Consider the following 20,665-nt stretch of genomic DNA (forward strand, 5'->3'; position numbering starts at 1 on the left):
TTACAACCTCTACTTCATACTCCCAATCTTTGTTATAATCATGTCTAAGTAGCATGAGACAAATCCAGGGAATGCAGTTCTCACCTTAAATGGGAGTTAATCTTAAAGAAGACCAGCAGTAATAACCTATCTCTTCCCATTTCAGACTCAACGTAACCAATACCTGCCTTTCAAGGAAAACTCATATGGGGCTCACTGATGAAACAAAGCGAGTTTGCAAAAAAAGATTCGACATAGTCAATTCTTTGTACTCTTCAGTGATGGTAGCTGCCTTAGTGGAAAATGTGGGAAATTACAGATTGGGGTAGGTGAATTGAAGATCAAATTATTTATTTTTGTTGTTATAAATACAAATTTTGATATAATATAGCATCATGTGTAAAACAATTTTCCTAACTAACTTAAGAAATATGTGGAACAGAAATATTTGAAATGTGGTGGTGTACAAGGAAGTGAGCTTGAAGAAAAGAGAGTCCCAAAAATTCACGTTTTACACCAAGAGAAATAAAACCATAGTAGTCACAATTTATGAATCTTTTTACACTTGTATATATATACTTGTGTATTTGTGTGTATATGTATTTGCAACTGAATTATAAACTTTAATGATTAAGCTGATTTGAAATAATTTTAGGAAATACTTTAGTATGGCAATACATACTTGGTCTTTTTGTTGCCCATAATCAATTAGATTTGAGAAATAATTAACCTTTGAATAACCTCTTTGCAAATTTACTTAGTTATCCTAGCAAAGTATTAAATATTTTGTAAATGAGTCCTGACATTTCTGATTGTATGTTTTTCAAAATTGTTGGAAATCTTTAAACAAAATCCTGGAGCATCCAAATTTCAACTACTAAAGATTATAATTTTTTGAGCACCCATATTTCAAATATGAAAGCTTTTGGCCAATTGCATTTATTGAAAATAAAGCTTTCATACAGGAAGATATTGATAGCTCTTAAAAAGCAAGGGATACATTGAATTGATTAGATGATAAGCGGGCAAATGGTATGGAGGATGTCATTTTGAAATTCTCTAAGAGCATAATTGAAATGTATTCACTTTTAGGAAGAATTTTGATGAGCCCCTATTTTTCAGTAAATTTCTTTTTAAACTTGTATTACATTTTATTTTGTCTCTTTTTTGTTATTATTATTATACTTTAAAGTTCTGGGGTACATGTGCAGAATGTTCAGGTTTGTTACATAGGTATACATGTGCCAGAGTGGTTTGCTGCACCCATCGACCCATCATTTACATTAGGTATTTCTCCTAATGCTATCCCTCCCCTAGCCTCCCACCCACCAACAGGCCCAGGTGTGTGATATTTCCCTCCCTGTGTCCATGTGTTCTCATTGCTCAACTCCCACTTATGAGTGAGAACATGCGGTGTTTGGTTTTCTGTTCTTGTGATAATTTGCTGAGAATGACAGTGTCCAGCGTCATCCATGTTCCTGCAAAATACATGAACTCATCCTTTTCTATGGCTGCATAGTATTCCATGGTGTATATTGCCACATTTTCTTTATCCAGTCTATCATTGATGGGCATTTGGGTTGCCTCCACGTCTTTGCTATTGTGAACAGTGCTGCAATAAACATACATGTGCATGTGTCTTTATAGCAGCATGATTTATAATCCTTTGGGTAAATACCCAGTAATGGGATTGCTGGGTCAAATGGTATTTCCAGTTCTAGATCCTTGAGGAATCACCACACTGTTTTCCACAATGGTTGAACTAATTTATATTATGTACCATTATAGAATGAAAATGAAGTCAATGATTTGATGGTAAAGAGCTGCATATAATATGACTAATACTAAAATAATAAATAATTTTATAAGAACTGAGGTATAGGCCCACCAGCATAATCAATCTAATTATAACTATTTCAAAAATTCTATTATTCTAATTATTCAACTATCTGCATTTACTATCAAAAATGCTTCAGCTTGAGAATAAATGATATGATCATCCCAGTTTTGATCAAGTAACTATTGGTGGACAATTTTGTGCAACTAGATCCTAAAATAATAAAAGCCTCTTTTCTTCATCATGATAGAAATAAAAATTCCTCTTTCCAAGTGTCTCTTTATGCTCATCCTACAGGAAATTCAATTAAAGATATTATACAATACTGGATGTTAAGGCTCTCAATCAAATGTTGCCATTTATTTCATTAAATTGTCTTTGTAACAGGCTAATTAAATTATTGCCCAGTTTAGAATGTAATTTCTATAGCTTATACAACCAAACTTAATATCCTTAATAATTCAAAAACAGCTATATTTTTATACTTGAAAATTGTTTCTGTATGTTGAAGATTACAGATTTGCAATTGTTCTGGCAAGTGTGAGCCTCTTTGAAAGTAGATCATATCCTTAAATGAATAGCAAATAAATCACAGCCACAAAATTGCATATATTGCATTTTGCAAATGATAGCCTCTTAGCTGCTCAGACTGTTATTTAAATAAAATGAATAATTAGAGCAGAAAACTGAAGAGAAGGTCCTATTTTTATCTCTGTACTCAATAGAATGTTTTCAAGACAAAAATTAGTAAGGAGCATGCTTGCTCAATTCCTTTAACTTTAAATCAATGTTTACTCTCTGAACACTTATATTGTAAATGTTAAGTAGAGGCTTAGAAACTGATAATACTAATAATAAAAAATGAAAAATTGAGTAGGCTATCCAGTTATTTGCCAATGTTTAAAAGCTATTTGGCATATCATTGGCACAATTTAGCTGACATAACTCAGGTGCTTAATTTCATTAATTTCAAGATAGTCAAAACATTTGGCATAAGAAGATTAAAGGAAACTCAAAATATAAACAGAATTAAAATAACATCATAAAAATAGTAGTTGCCGAAATAATGAAAAAAGTGTTAATAGCAATAAATTAGGGCACACATCAATCAATATGAAAACATACTATAAATGATGTGAACAAAAGATACAAGTTAAAGAGGCAAATAGTCAATAAATATGCGAAAAATTAAACTCACAAATAAATAAATGCAAATTAAAGTATAAGCATAATGGAATTTTTGCTCTCCAAATTAACAAATAATTTATTATCCCATTTCTCTCTGTGGACAAGAATATGAAAAAGATATTCTGATAACCTCCTGGTGAGGAAGCAATTTAGTATAATTTTTTGAAAAGTAATTTAAGGCCAGGCACGGTGGCTCATGCCTGTAATCCCAGCACTTTGGGAGGCCGAGGTGGGCGGATCACGAGGTCAGGAGATCGAGACCATCCTGGCTAACATGGTGAAACCCCGTCTTTACTAAAAATAAAAAAAAAAATTAGCCGTGCGTGGTGGCAGGTGCCTGTAGTCCCAGCTACTTGGGAGGCTCAGGCAGGAGAATGGCATGAACCTGGGAGGCAGAGCTTGCAGTGAGCAGAGATCGCACTACTGCACCCCAGCCTGGGTGACAGTGCAACGCTCCATCTCAAAAAAAAAAAAAAAGAAAGAAAAGTAACTTAAAAATACATATTAATAAAGATATTATACAGTATCTTTGTATAATGTCTTTGACCATATGTCTATGTATTTTAAAAATCCATCCCTAACTAATTATCAGAAATGTGAGCAAAGATTTATGCATAGTGATTTTACCGCTTTTTAGTTATAAAAATAAATCCTGAGTATGACCTAAATGTACAGCAATAGAGTAATAGTTTAATTAAGATGTATTCATAGAATGTAAAAAGTATTCAATGATATGAAACTTCTTTATTTTTAAGTGAAAAATGATGGCAAAAATATATACCTCCAATGTATCTATGTCTGTGTCTATCTAAATATGTTCATCTATCAATGTATCTGTAACCCTTTATGTTTACAAAATTAAAACTTAGAAGACTATATCTCAAAATGTCATTTCTTATTTGCATCACTGTTTTGACAATGAAAATGTATATTTCCTTTACAATTTGAGAGACATTTTACAAAAAAATTAGTCCAAATTTTGTTTAAAATGTTAAGAGCAGCATAAGTTTTGTGGGACTTTAAAGTAAGAAATTAAATTAAGGTTTTTCATAAGATAGCAATTAACTGGTCATTTTAATCTAACCAGTAAATTTGAATTAATTTGCTGCTAATGGGTTTGCTTTAGTTTAAAAGTATATGGAGTGCCTCAGACTCTTCAGGCTACTATAACAATATACCATAAACTGGGTAGTTTATATACAACAGAAATTTATTTCTCACAGGTCTGGAGGCTGAAAAATCCAAAAACAAGGCTCTGGAAGATTCTGTGTCTGATAAGGGCCCACTTTCTCATTCATAGATGGAGCCTTCTCACTGTGTCTTCACATGGTGAAAGGGATGAAGGTGCTCTCTTAGGCCGCTTTTATAAGGACACTACTCTCATGACCTAATCCCATTTATGAGGGCTCTATCATCATGACCTAATTCGCTCCCAAAGATACCACCTCCTGATTCGATTATGTTCATGGTTAAGATTTCAACACATGAACTTGGAGGAACACAAACATTCAGATCATAGCAGGGACTATTTGTTATTAGTATTATTCTTATTTCTTAATTACAAGTTTCATTAAAGGAACCAATAGCTAGGGAATACAGCCAAGTTTGTTTACAAGTATGAAGAACCACCAGTGCTACAATCACAAAAAATAATCTATGAAACCACTGTTGAAAATATTTTTATGTTATATTGTAAAAATCACTGAATTTATACCAGTGTTTATGGCAATATTTGCCCAATTTACAATCGGAATTATGTTGGTACTTTTTTATATGTCAAAGAGAATATAAAAGTCGCTTTGTTCTTATAAAATATAATCGGTAGATTAAATTTTAACCTCACTGAAGTACAAATAAGCTATCTAGATAGTATAAAAAACTAGTTAGAAAAAAATTTCAAACAAACTGTTGGTTTGAGTTTTTTTCTTCACAGTATATAAACATTTAAATAAAAAACTTTAAAATAAACTTCACACCCGGTTTTCTCATGTTTAAGAAAGTCAGTACAAAGTAGTAGTTAATAAAGCTGGATAAGAAGCAGATTACCTGGAACTAAGTTCTGCTCTGGCACTTATAAATTGTATTATTTAGGGCAAGTTATTTAACTTCTCTGTTCTTCAGTTTCCTCATCACCAAACTGGGAATAATAATTGTATCTACATTAAGGGATTATTTTAAAGATTCAAAGAGCTAATAAAATGTAAAGCCCATAAAAGAGTACCCAGGACACAGTAAGAGCTTAATCAATACTAACCTTAATTATTGTGCCCTCAGTCTACACTCATACTTTTCACAGCAAATCTTGAGTGAATAGTATTTACTTTTTTTCATTCATTTCAGAAGCATTTGTTGAGTACCTAACAATATTTGTAATTTTGAAGGCAAATGTTGGATAAGCCCTGGTGGGGAAAAAAGACAAATGTAACCTATTCTGACCTCAAATAATGCATGGCTTCATGATAGAGAGAAGGATCCTATAAAAAAAAAAAAAAACAAACCAAAAAAGTTTTGGAAGTACAGAAATGTACTGGCTGCAGAGGAGCAGGCAAGACATAGAATCTAGGCAGGCGGTTGGGATTAGGAAGGGCTGGTCTCTGGGAAAATCATTCATGCTCTGGGGTTCAAACAATGCATTGAATTGTCTTGAAAAATAAAGTGAAATAGATATACGGGGGAAAAATAATCCACACAGGCACAGATGCAAAAGAGATTGTGATGCATTTGAGGAAATGGAAGAAAACTGATTTGGCTAAGTTCAGGATACAGGTGGGAAAGAGAATTGTGAAAATTGTGGCTGTATAGCTAAGGAGAGGTCAGATTATGAAGAGCCTTCAAGTAGAGTAAACATATAATTTATTGTTGTACCAAACTATCTTTGCAAGTGAGGGGGAGAATACTAATTATTTTACCCGGAACACAGGCATAAAACAAAAATCTCCATAGTGACTTGGAATGTATAGTACTTCTAGGCCATGATTACTTTCATCTATGCATCTATGTTCTCTCCATCTTTTTTTTTTTCTTTTTTTGAGACAGAATCTTACTCTGTTGCCGAGGCTGGAGTGCAGTGGTAAGATCACAGCTGACTGCACCCTTGACCTTCTGGACTCAAGCAATTCTCCCACCTCAGCCTTGCAAGTAGCTGGGACTACAGGCACATGCCGCGACACCTAGATATGCATTTAATTTTTTGTAGATATGGGGACTCACCATATTGCACAGGTTGTTCTTGAACCCCTGTGCTCAAGCGATCCTCCTGTCTCGGCCTCCCAAACTGGTGGTGTTACAGGCATGAGCTACAGTGCCCATTGGCATCATTTTACCTTTACCTTGGGTACATGTATGTGTTGCATAAGGGAGCAGGGAGCACAGGGAGAGGAGAATCTCACAGGCAAGGGGGTTCTGGTACCAGATAAAGGAGATAGATACAAAGATAAGCCAAACCACAAATGCTTATTCAGCATTCTTCCTGAACTATCTTTCCTCCCCTGAAACTCCTTTTTCTTTGTTTTCTTCTTGTGTCTTTGATTACTTTTTTCAATTTCCTCCATGGGGTTCTCTTTTTTAATACGAATTTTTTTCTTTGCTTCTTTTCTTTTCTCTAACTGTATGTAGAGAGATATGAAGGCAAACATAATCCTCCCTACAGTGTCAATTTCAATCTTATTTTAATGGTTCCTGAATGTTTCTCTTGGTACTGAAACCAGCCCAACTTCCTCACAGAACTGATGTTTATATTTTTTAGATAAACATAAAAATTGACTCAACCAATCTTAAAATGTAAAACTTAAATTCGCCTTATCTGAGTTCCTTTCTCAGGAAACCCACTCTCAGGACTCCCAAATAATCCATAAGTATCTCTGAGTGACTTTTAGGTGCCCAGTAACTATAGCCTTTTTCACAAATCAGGGTCTCATATCTAATGCTGGGTCCAGTAAGGGACTTTAAACTTCATCTTAGGCCCTCCAATATGACTATAATATTTGCATGTCACTAAAATATTGTGGTGTTAGGAAGGAAGAAGGACAAGAGAAAAATTCAAAGAAGGAACTTGAAAACATTTTTAAAGTTCTATGTAAGGAATTCCACAAAAACACCTTTTATATTTTTTTCCTGCAAGAATAAGAAAATCCAATGCAAAATTGCTTAAGCAATAAGCAAAATGTATTATTTCACATATTAGGAAGTCTAAAGTTTGAAAGGTTTGAGAGTTAGATAATTCAGTGGCATATTGACATCATCAGTGACCTAAGTGTTTTCTATCTTTATGACCTGTCATCCTCAGTGAATTGCTTCGCCTTTTATGGACCCAAGATGACTGTAAAATGTAGAGAGGCATAAATGCAGTCTTTCCTTCTATGGGTCTCCTTAATGGACTTTATCCAGATGGTTCCCAGCAGATGTCTCCTTTCAGCCTATTTACCAGAACTGTGTGACAAGACCAAGCCAACACTATCAAGGAGAATGTTCTTGATCTGATTCTTTTAACCCATCTTTATTTACTTCTTGGAGCTAAAAATAATCCAGAGTGCAGGGACACGAGATACCTGAACAAACCTGAGCTTCTATTAATAAAGAAGGTGGAAAATAGTGGTTTACAGGAAAACAGCAGTATCTGCTACATTCTACATTCATTCTAGGTTATAAAACAGTTCCTCACGACAGAGCCAGACAGGTGTAGAACCATACACGATCAAGATGCAGCAAATCAAAGAGCTGTGTGTCTAAGCATCTGAAATCCATCTTTGACAATGACTATATACATGATATGAAAAAAATTTTAAAAGGTTAAGTGATAGACTGATTTGAGTTGAATCTAAGCCGCTCTTCATATTAGCTGTTGTTCTATTCCTTCTTGTGCTCCTCACTAAACCTCAGTTTCTTAATCTATAGTCGGATAAAAATAGAAAAATAATGAGAGGAAAGTTCTCTGTGGTAACACTTATATGATTCTGTAGTAGTCTGACTGTTTGCGCCTTTACCTTATGACACTATAAACTTAATAGACTTCCAACTCCCAGTCCCACATATAAGGAGCTTAGAAGCCACCACTCCATTGTAACAATAGGTAAAAAGCTGAACAAACTGAAAAGTCAACAATTCTTTTTAGATCCATAAAAGAGGTGAAGATCCAGGCAAACTAGTGGCTCCAAGATTAGAGAGACACACAGACAAATACAGAAAGGGGAGTCATGGCTTATCTAAACAGAGACTCACAAGTGGAAACCACTGCAGGAACTAGTGCCAGGGTAGAAAAACCTAAACTGTAATTGATGAATTGCTGGAGAATCAGCGTGGACAAGTCAAGAGTTTATAGCTCCAGAAGGACCTAAGCATAAGGGAGACTCCATACTTTTGTGTCTTTTATCTCTAAGAACTTGACCCAGTAAATATTGGATAAAAATTTCTTTGTGCTTTCAGCAAAGTGAGGGGAAAATGAATCATTTTGAAGCATGCTAGAATACTCTCTTCTTAAAAAGGCCTCCCTGAAGAAAAACTAATTAACTAGACCCTAATTTCATAGGAGTATTATCATAGTCTAACTAACCTGGAGGAAAGGAGATACCCAACTTCAGCCAGGTCTATTATTCCACACGGCAGAAGGAAAATACCAGTGTCCAGCCCACTGTAACCATCCTGTCCCACCTAAAAGCAAAGAAAAAGCTGAGATATACGTATGAAGTACAGTCTAGAGGCATAAGATCCCTGAAAGACTTGGAGCTAATCATGAGACTATGAACACTTCTCCTCCCACACCTTACCACCACATTATAAATACTTATTTACAAAAAGCTAGTTCCTTGACAAGATCAATAAAATTGATAAGCCTCTAACCAGGCTAAGAAAAAAAGAGAGAGGACACAAGTTACTAAGTAAAAGAAATAAAAAAGGGTATATCACTATAGATCCCATGGACATTAAGAAGAGAACGAAAGGGTGGGCGTGGCAGCTCACACCTGTAATCCCAGCACTTTGGGAGCCTGAAGTGGGTGGATCATGAGGTCAAAAGATCAAGACCATCCTGGCCAACGAGGTGAAACCCCATCTCTACTAAAAATACAAAAATTACCTGGGCGTGGTGGCATGTGCCTGTAGTCCCAGCTACTTGGGAGGTTGAGGCAGGAGAATCGCTTGAACCCAGGAGGTGGAGGTTGCAGTGAGCTGAGATCACACCACTGCACTCCAGCCTGGTGACAGAGTGACTCCAACTCAAAAATTAAAAAAAAAGAGAGAGAATAAAATAATACTATGAACAGCTCTATGTCCACCAATTTGATAACCTAGAGGAACTAAACTAATTCCTTGAAAGACACAATCTGTGAAAACTCATGCAAGAAGAAGTAAATAATCTGGATAGGGCTATACTTTTTCAATAAATTGAATCAATAACACATAACCAGTCAAAACAGAAGGCATCAGGCCCAAATTTATTTATTCACTGGCAAATTCTACCAAACATTTAAGGAACAAATTGTATTAATTCTCTATAATCTCTTTCAGAGGATAGCAGAGTAAATGCTTCCTAACCCATTCTATTAAGCCACTATTACCCTAAGACTAAAATCAAACAAAAACATTATAAGAAAAGAAAACCACAAATAAAGATCTCTCATGGACATAGATGTAAAAATCCTCAACAATATATTAGCAAATTTAATCCAACAATGTATGAGAAGAATTATACACCATTACCAAATGGAATTTATTCCAAGTGTACAAGGTTGGTTCAACACTTGAAAATCAATTAATATAATCCAACACATCAACAGGATATAAAAAAAAACATGATCATATTAATAGATGCAGAAAAGTCATTTGACAAAATTCAACATACATTTGTAATAAAAAAACCCTCAGTAAACTAAGAAGGAAATGTTCTCAACTTGATAAAGAATAGCTACAAAAAATTTACAACTAATATCATACATAATGGTCACCAACATTTCCAAAAAGATCAAAAAAACACGAAGATGTCTCCTTTCAGCACTCCTTTTCAGCATTATATTAGAAGTCCTATCTAATGTAATAAGACAAGAAAAATAAATATAAAATGTGTACAGATTGGGAAGAAATAAATAAAACTATCTTTCTTTGCAGATGACAGGAACATCTATGTAGGGTATCCAAAAGAATCAATTAAAAAAACTCCTGTAACTAATAAGGGATTAAAGCAAGTTTGCAGGATACATGGTTAATAGACAAAAGTGACTTGTCTTCCTGTATGCCAGCAGTGAACAAATGGAATTTGAAATGTAAAACACAATACATCTACACCAGCACCCCCAAAATAAAGCTTGCAGGTATAAAGGTAACAAAATATGTACAAGATCTATCCAAATGTAGAGAAAATAAATCAAAGAACTAAATAAATGGAGAGAATTCCATGTTCATGGGTTGTACAACACAATGTTGTCAAGATGTCAGTTCTCCCCAGCTTGATCCATAGATTCAATGCAATTCCATTAAAAATCCTAGCAAGTTATGTTGGGGATATCAAGAAATGGATTCTAAAGTTTATATGGAGAGGCAAAAGATCCAGATACCCAATATAGTATTGAAGGAGAAGAACAAAGTTGGAGGACTAACACTACTTGACTTCAACATTTACTTTAAAGCTACAGTAATCAAAACAGTATGATACTGGCAAAAGAATAGACAAATAGATAAATGAAACAAAATAGAAAGCTCAGGAATAAGCCCACAAAAATATTGTCAGCTGATCCTGAGAAAGGAGAAAAAGGCAATACAATACAGAAAGTCTTTTCAACAAAGAGTGCTGAAAAAACTGGACATCCACATGCAAAACCATGAATCTAGATAGAGATTTTGCATTCTTCATAAAAACTAGCTCAAAATGAATGACAGAACTGAATGTAAAATTCAAAACTACAAAACTCCTTGAAGATAACATAGGGTAAAAAATAGATGGCTGTGGGTTTGGCTATGATCTTTTAGATACAACACCAAAGCTATGGTCCATAAAAGAAATAATTGATAAGCTGGACTTCATTAAAATTAAAAGCCTCTGCTCTCTAAACAGAAAGTGTCAAGAGAATTTGAAGACAAGCCACAGAGGAAGAGAAAGTGTTTGTAGAACAAACATCTGACAAAGGATTTTATCCAAACTATTCAAAGAATTCTTAAATCACAATAAGGAAACAGCCTGATTTAAAAATTGGCAAAAGACCTTAACAGGTGCCTCACCAAAGAAAATATACAGATGGTAAATAAGCCTACAAAAACAGGTTTCACATCATATGTCACAAGGAAAATGCAAATAAAACAATAATTAGATATCACTGTATACCTATTAAAATAGCCAAAATCCAGAACACTGACACCACAAAACGCTGGGAAGGATATGGAACAACAGGAACTTTTATCCATTGATGAAAGGAATGCAAAATGGCACAGCCACTTTGCAAGACATTTCAGCAGTTTCTTATAAAACTATACATACTCTTACCATGCAATCCAACAATCACTTTCTGTGGTATTTATCTAAAGGAGTTGAAAACTTATGTCCACACAAAAACCTGCACACAAGTGTTTGTAGCAGCTTTACTTGTAATTGCCAAAACTTGGAAGTAACCAAGATGCTTTTCAGTAGATAGATGGATTAATAATCTGTGGTACATTCAGCCAATGGAATACTCAGTGCTAAAAAGAAATGAGCTGCCAAATCATGGAAAGACATGAAGAAAGCTTAAATGCATATTACTAAATCAGAGAAGCCAAACTGAAAAGGCTGCATATCCAATGATACGACATTCTGAAAAAGGCAAACCTATGGAGACAATAAAAAATAAAATCAGTGGTTGCCTGGGGAGGGGGGCAGGAATGGAGTATAGAAGATAGTTAAACTACTCCCTACAATACTATAGTGGTGGATACATGTCATTATACATTTGTCCAAACCTATACACAAGGAGTGAACCCTAAATTAAACTATGGACTTTGGGTGATAATGATGTGTCAATGTACGTTTATCAATTGTCACAAATTTGATACTCTGGTGAGGGTTATTGATAACATGGGAGGCTATACATATGCAGGGGCAGGGGAAATACAGGAAATCTCTGTACTTACCTCTCAATTTTGCTGTGAACTTAAACTACTCTAAAAAATACAAAAAAAAAACCTCTTTCTAAAAAAAAAACTCTTTAAGTTGAGGAATGTATCTTCATTGTGTCCCCGGTAGCTAGTACAGTGGCAGAATTGATGGCTTTTAAGTATAGCTAATGACTGAAGGAGCATGTTATAAAATGTTTATTAAAGCCTGTTCTATAATATTTGGCAGGTAATAGACATTTAATAATTATTAGATCATAGCTGATGATTTGACTCTTGACAGAACTAATTGCTACTTACATTTAAATAATGCTAATTAGAATGACAGGCTATTGGAAAGCATGCAGAAGAAACATATGGAAGTTAATAAACCTAGAGTCAAGGCCTGCCCTTCTGACAGTTATTCAACCCTAATAAATAGCTTTCTCTTGCTGACTCTCAGTTTCCTCACTTATAAAATGAGCACATTACCTACCTCATAACGCTGTTGTGATGTTGTGATGACTAAACATTTCTTACAGTTACTAAGTGGCTCTATGATCACTTCAATAAAACTATGTGCCAAGTTTCTATGTAATGATAGCCTGAGAATCCCCAAAAGTATTGGTTGCTTTCCGACCAGTCAATAATAGCTTACTAATTTATCTGGGATCTCATGTGACTTGCTTCGTCTGTTCCAATAAATTTAGCATAAATTCAATTTGTTCAAAACCCACTACTACTACTACTATCTAACATTTCTAGTATGGCTACTTTGTACTAGGTTCTTTTCTAAGTATTCCATGCATTCATTCATGGAAACACTTTTATTATTACATTTTGCAGTTGCTAAAACTGAATTTTACGTAAGACAAAATTATTTTCCTGTGTTTATACAGTTTGTGAGAAGCAAAAGCAAGTTGTATACCCAAGTTTGCCTGATTCCAGAGTCAGGTTAGTTATCCACCACATTATAACAACACTCAGGCAAAGTTTACATGTCTAGTTAAGGTCAATAATGGTATAAACAGGAATTAGGTAATAGGCCATTTTTGGCTCTCTTAGTGAGATAGTAATTAAACATTTTAGCTGAAATTTCTCTTTACTATAACATACCACTTGATAAAGCATACATTAATTCTAGTCTGGTTTTGCTGTTGAGAAATTATCTACATTTACTACCTTATTATAACATATTATTCTTTTCATTTTAAAAATGGCCATTAGGTTTATCTTACTTATATTACAAAGTGTACTTTATTTATTTTTTAACTTTTATTTTAAATGTAGGGGTATATGTGCAGGATGTGCAGGTTTGTTACATAGGTAAACTTGTGTCATGGGTATTTGTTGTACAGATTATTTCATCACCCAGGTATTAAGACTTGTATTCATTAGTTATTTTTTCTGAGTGTATTTTAATAGAAAACTAAACACTAATGAAATCACTGAAGATATCATAGGAATGTAAAACCCTCAAGAGATGATTTAGAGTTTTCCATTTTCAGTTCATGGAAGGCAAGGTTTCCACTCAACAGAGAAAGTACAAAATGGCAGTCATCAGGACTAAAACATTACAACTGTAGAAGTTACACAATGTAAAGCTTCTGATATTATAGGCACAAATTACATCATGAAACCATTTCACTAGAGCACATTAGTAAACTCAGTTTCCAACGGATTTCCCTTGGGGCCCTCGCCGTATTGAAACAATCACTATCTTGAGAAGAAAAATGTGTTCATTTGTTCCCATGAACCAGCACCTAGCATACCTGTCTTCCACATCATAGGTATCCAATAAACGTTTCCTGAATAAGCAAATGAAGAATGAATGAATGAATGAGGAAATAGGGAATTCAAATTTCTTCCAGTCTTGAAAGGATTGATAGTCTATGTGGACAGAGCATAGATGTAAATAGATTTTTAAGAAAACAAGGTGCAGACATGAATATTTAAAGAACTTTCTAAGGACTACAACAATTGATAGAAACTATCTCAGAGATCTGTGGGGCAGGATGCAACTCCGAAGGCTTGCTATCCACTTATAACCTCTTCCACTGGCTAAGGGAGACAGTAGGGACACACTGCATAGAAACAGGAAGAAAGCAATAATTAATGTTTTTTAAAGAAAACCATTAATAGTTAATTAAGAATTAAGGGCCCATGGTCTCTGAGGTTGGAGTCATTTCAAAGTACTAGAAAAAATGAGCGTAGGGAAGAAATCATATTCATAAGTACCTTGCTCTAATATTTCCAAATGTCCATCAAGAGAAACTGTTGCAACTTGCTGACTTTAAAATTCTAGCCTTCTCTGGCTTCATGAAAACCTTGCTAGCCTCCTGCAAAGTTACAGTTCAATCTGCTTCACATTGGGTAAAACAATACCCAAGGTACAGAGGTGCTGAAAGGCTTAGTTATTGTTAGTTAAGGGAGCTGACAATCTTGAATAAAAAGCACTCTTAGTGCAAAGTAGAATTGTAATCAGTGTCATTGTCATTTGAACCGCATTGTTTGCAGTGTAACCAATTGTGAAACCAACATAAATTCAAAAACTAAATTAGAAAAACAGATGCTTCTTTTGTTTGGAGATTTTAGTCCCATCTAGCTATACTGTATATCATTTTCTTTGACTTACACCACATAGAAAGAAAAATCAGAGCGCATAATACAAAAATGCAGAAACATATTTAGCAAATTTGTGGATTTCGTAAGTCATTTATAAACTTTGGATTTACAAACAATTTCAAAGGCTTTTGAAAATATTTATACACACAAGAATCTCTATACTACTACATATAATTATACCATGGCTTTTCCAAAGCATATTCCAGAGATAGACTTTCGGCAGAATATCAAGTTTCTTATTTGGGGTTTGTCTTGGAGACAGTGAACAATTTATTTTTCAGTCTCTGTCTCCACTGATGCTTGTGATTAAGATAAATACATTGGTGCAATGAGAGAAAAGAGATTTATCTTGTACATAATTTCTAAATTGACTTGTGACATTAGGAAGTCGATCTACCCAGGGTGGAATTTATTTCTTCAGTTCACTGAAGTTCATTTCTTCAGTTCACTAAGTTCCAACTAATTTTTGTTTCTCCACAGTCTCAACTATTTTTTAAGGAAATTGAGAAGTTCACTTTTAATGTTTCTGAACTACCAGACTTCCTATGATTTAAAAAATAACAACTGTAAATTTGCATGAAGTCTTTGGCATTATATACTCAAGTATAGCTTCAATTCTGGGCCAATATACAATGCTGATTTGTGTAGGACAAATATCTAGAAAAATAGGTATTTTTGAAAAGAAGATAAATACTCTACCAATGCAAGTTGAAGATGAAATAAGAGCTACATGCACACACACACACAAACACACACACAAACACACATCCATCTGCATCACATATCTCATAAGCACTAAGGGAAAAAAAACACACTTTTGTGTTTATGATGTTAATTTTAAGCAATCAAAAGTATAAGCAATAACATATGTTTTGCCAAGTTTACAGTACACCATTGTGGGTATAAGCATAGGGGTTTCAGCTTTGTTTTCAATAGTCTGAGGTGCTTGCATTTTGTTTATATCAACATTTTACTTCCAACAATTTTTTTAAAAGTCATCTTATTTGTAGTCTAAATAGTTCTTGGTAAAACACAAAATCTCTTAGTGAGTAGCAAATCGGGGCCACTAAAAATAAACTTCCTCTTTGTTGCAAATGAGACAAAAACTGTTGTATTTAGACTGTGGGGGCAGTTAACAAGGTCTAGGAAACCTCAACCTGCTGCCCCAAACCTTTCGTCTGACTACGTGGATAAGAACAGATGACAGGAGAGTGGGTGGCTTCCTGGAGAGAACTTGGGCTTTAACTCTTATTAACTATATTTCCTAGTAGAGTAGCATCTGTGCATACTACATGTGTAAGCTTCAACAAATGATCTTGCCCTGAGTCTGTTTTATTGTCTGTAATATGGGTAAAATAATATATTTTTATGAGATTAATTTAAGGATTTGATGGCACAATGCATGCAGAATCATTAGCATAGAACATATACTTGATATTTCTCAATTCTTCTTGATTTCCCCTTCCTGTCTTTCTTTCCTCATTTTCAAACAAATCAACATAAAACTGAAAAAGTATAAAGTATATCACGGGAAAATTTAGAATAAAATATATTTTATTTTTTTCTCAACATTAGAAAGTTAGTCAACTAAAAAATGAGCAGCTATCATACCAATACATCGTTTAGTACAGGGTAGTCAGTTGACCCACACAGTAATATTAAGTCAATTCAGCTGTCTTTGAATAAAAGGAAAGAGTAAGCAAGCAAAAGAAAGAAAGAACAATTTAATAATTACAGAGGATTCTTCCCACCATTCTAATACTGAATGGAGTATGAATCACCTAGCAAGCAAGAGATGGCAGACATGATTTGGCTTTCCATTCAATCATCACCCATCACTAAAAGATGCTTATTTTCATTACAATATGACACCTAAATTCATGCCAACTATTTCATCTGAAACTCAACCAAGAAAATGGCAATCTGTTCTAATGCTGAAGGAAAATACTGGTTTTCTAGTCTTCAACATGACCTTTCAGAGAGATTTTCAATGGACCTTTTAAATATACATATATATGATTTTCTTCACACCTCATAACTTTAGAGCTTAAATTCACATTTGTCACTCTACTGTACTAATATTTAAGTACACAACAGAATTTAACATTGTATTATCATTAAGGAGCATATTAGAAAGTTAAAATAGTCTATAAAATATACTACATAAGCAATACATATGTTCAGATAATTTGTACTTTTGGTTATTAAAAAGAATTTTTAACAATAGGTCATCAAATTTTTGTAGTTGAAGAAATATTTTCAGATTTTGCGATTTAGAATTGAAATTTCAAAAGAACATAGACAGTAAAAGTAAATATTAGTGAAATATTGAACTAATTAGAGGGAAGCCAACTGAGATATTTCTAAAACAAACAAAAAAACTAAGTGTATTTACTACATTTGTAGGGTAATGGGGAAGCCAAATAATTTTCATGGGTTTCAGAATGAATGATCAAGGTGGAAAGCATAGAAAAATACTTGGGAACACCTGATAAGCAAAGAGTACCAGCCCCATACACACACTTACATGCACCATACACACCCACCTGTTACTCAAGCTTTCAGAAGTGAAGCCACCAAAAGATTAAAATAAATATTGGTGACAAAAGATAGGTGCTGCTGGAGTAGATCAAGGTTAACGGAGGTCCTTGAACTCTTTGGGATATCAAGACCAAAAATAAAAGCTTCCTTTGAAGTTTGTTATCTGGAGAATCAGACAGACTTCTTACTCTTCCCTGGTTCTAGGGACCATGTGACAATTTATGGCAAATGACATTAGATATTAATCTTTGATATTTAGTAGCATAGATCATAAGCCTTTTTCAAATCAGGTAGCTAGAATCATATTTTCAAAGTACAAGCCCTTAATTTCCGTAAAAACTACAAAAGGTGGAGGAGGAGATTTTATTGAGATTATTGTTAGCCAGCCACCCACACACATGGGATCCAAAGTATAGTGTTCTTTGCTTCATATTCAAATCTAAAATCCAGCGCATACTGAGCCCATAGTGAAATGTGTTTACATACACCCAACAGACGAAAGGGAGGCAACAAAGGAGACTGAGAAGAAATGGCTAGGATTTTCAGAAACAAAATTAGGAGGCTGAGGTAATCACTTGTCTCTTCAGGGATCTGCTACTTCTTGAAGAGGATTTATGGGATGTTACAGGTTTCTGAGGCTTACCCTCTATTGTCTATAACCGCTTATTCACGCAGGACAAGAGAAGAAGGTTAATAAGTACCCTCAGGGATGTAATACTGAAGGACTTTGGCCCTAGGTAAATAAAAACTCCACCATTTTGTTCATTTTAAGGCTGGAATTCTGGTAGATAAGTCAGGTAATGTGCAGTGAAGAGCTATCTATATCCAGGTATCATAGAACAGATTGAGGTGTCCTAGACCATGGCTCAAGATATTGCAATGATGGCATAAGATAGTTGGTCAAAGAATGAACAATACAAGAGCTGAATAAACATAAAATAAAATGCAGGAGAAGAAAAGGAAGCCATCTTTAATACGTTATTATAAAGGACAAAGAATGTGAGTGAGAAAGATAGCTCCTTGTAATTCAGAAAAAGAAAGAAGCAAATGAGAAAAGAGGACATAATCAAAACTTGAGGTCAATCAGCATAACAATTTTAGGGTATGGGTAATCAATAGAGTAAACTTACAGCCTTATTAGATAAAGGGAAATACTTACTATGAATAATAAAGCACTTATGCCATGTGCCTCAAGCTTAGAATCCAGAATTGGAAGTGCATAACTTAATGGAAAAAGTCCACAGAAAGTATACAAAGCTAGATAGATCTATATGTCCATGAAATATAAATTTGTGAGGAAATCCATGAATCAGAAAATGGCTGCAAGCTGGCAGAGTCTTATTGGAAGCAAAGAAAAGAAGGCATACAAGTAATATTTATTTATGTGGGACACTTAAAGCTTTTCAGCCAGAGAAAATGGAAAATGCATTACTGTCATATGTCACAAAGCACATATAAAAGCAAAATATGGTAAAGATGGTGAGCTTTGGTTATCCGGATTTATTAGTTTTTTATTGCTCTGTAATAAGTTACCACAAACTTAGTGGCTTTAAAAAAACACCCATTTATTTGGTCAGGATTCTGTAGGTCAGAAATCTGGCACAGTGTTGGCATGTTCTCTGGTCAGGATGTCACAATGCCAAAATCAAGGTGTTAAACTCAATTGCCATTTGGACCCTGGGATAGAATCCACTTCCAAGATCATTCAGGTTTTTGGCCAAATTTAGCTCCTTGTGGTTTTAGGACTAGGGTCTCTGTTTTCCTTGTTGACTATCAGCCAGTGGCTGCTCTCAGCTCTTAGAAGCCATCTACATCCCATGCCACCTGCCACCTGGTTGCCTTCATCTTCAAACTAGCAACTGTGTTTTGCATCCATCTCCTGCTTTGAATCTCTGACTTACTAGTCTGTGAGCAGACAAGAGAAAAATTTCGTTTTAAAGAGCTTGTGTAATTACATTAGGCCCACCCTATCGTAAGGTCAACTGTGCCAAAACTTAATAATGGGAGTAAAATCCATCATATTCAGAGTCCCAGGAACTAGGCAGGGAATGAACATGAGGGGGGGGAAATCTCGAGGGCCATCTTAGAGTTCTGCCTACCACAGTGGACATCCGTCATGGGCCTTCCTCAGAAAAAGCAGAACAAATGATCACTGGTGACGTGATAAACTACTGACTTCTCCATAAGGCATGCGAGCCTCCCTCTGCTCTGCTCTGCTCTGTTGTAGTCCCTTGGGATACTATATCCCTCTCTCGTGCTGCCCTTAAGAGACGCAGTACCAAATTGGAACATGTTTAGAGATAAAAAATGTTCTTGCAACTGTGTATAGAAGGAAAGCCTGAAGGGTCTGAGGGTGTTTAGTGTGTAGGATAGGGGTCATAGAGACAAAATTCATTATTTTATTGATTTAAAATATTTGCAGTGTTGCCACAAAGTAAATATTCACTGTGGGTCTTTAAGGTGTACAGGAACAATGAATAGGTGAAGGCAACAAGAAAGAATTCTAGTGAGAGACATAGAAGGAATTACTAGGAAAAAAATTATGGAAAATCCCTGGATACACCTAGCTACTTTATCAGATACTTTATTCTTTAGAATATAGGTAACTAGAAATTAAAGAATAAAATGAATTTATGACCAAATTGGTAAAAGAAACTCTAGGTTAAGCAAGTAAGCAGCCTTTTCCTCCCACTGCAGGATTTCTCAAAGACTTTATTATGGTCCGTAATTCTCAGAAGGAAAGATATGGCATGCAAAATGTTTCAGGTTAATAGAACATCAAACATATTTTTCATTTAGACACCTTTAGGACTGGTATTTTACAAACTTTGCTTGGTAAACTGCTGTGTGTTATGGGGAATTTGTGTATCAGAGAGTGGTTCAACATAACCACTGCAATCTCTTTTTCTATTTCAGGACACATTTGGGTACTTAGCTAGAGCTGAGCCATCTTTATTAATGTGAGCTGAATATCTACACAGCAGCCACAGAAAATGAGTGGTACCTATTTGAATGCCTATGGGACTTCACTGGATTATATATATTCTCACAGAAATTAGTTAGAAAACGGTGCTCAAAACTTTGCCTCCTTGAAGTATAAGTAACTGGATGAAAGATCACCTGAGCAAAATCAATTGTGAAAAACTTGTTCCAGATTCAACAAAAATTATTAACAATAGTATATTAGTTCATTCTCACACTGCTGATGACATACATGAGACTGGGTAATTTATAAAGAAAAAGAGGTTTAGCAGACTCACATTTCCACTTGGCTGGGGAGGCCTCACACTCAGGGCAGAAGGCAAGAGGCACATCTCACACGGCCTCAGGGAAGTGAGAGAATGAGAGCCAAGCAAAAGGGGAAACCCCTTATAAAATCCTCACATGTCGTGGGACTTATTCACTACCACGAGAACAGTATGGGACAAACCACCCCCATGATTC

At 34.9% G+C, this 20,665-nt stretch overlaps 1 long non-coding RNA gene across 2 annotated transcripts in view; it reads left to right on the forward strand.

The window, feature by feature from the left end:
• Nucleotides 1-20,665, forward strand: part of LOC129534745 (uncharacterized) — a 78,383-nt gene that overhangs the window by 21,343 nt on the left and 36,375 nt on the right. For both annotated transcript variants that reach the window (XR_008681438.2, XR_008681437.2), the window contains one exon: nucleotides 146-304. This is a non-coding gene — a long non-coding RNA (uncharacterized lncRNA). The remainder of the gene's footprint in view (nucleotides 1-145; nucleotides 305-20,665) is intronic.

The sequence above is a fragment of the Gorilla gorilla genome, chromosome 6, assembly GCF_029281585.2.
Source record: "Gorilla gorilla gorilla isolate KB3781 chromosome 6, NHGRI_mGorGor1-v2.1_pri, whole genome shotgun sequence".
In the NCBI taxonomy this organism is placed as follows: domain Eukaryota; kingdom Metazoa; phylum Chordata; class Mammalia; order Primates; family Hominidae; genus Gorilla; species Gorilla gorilla.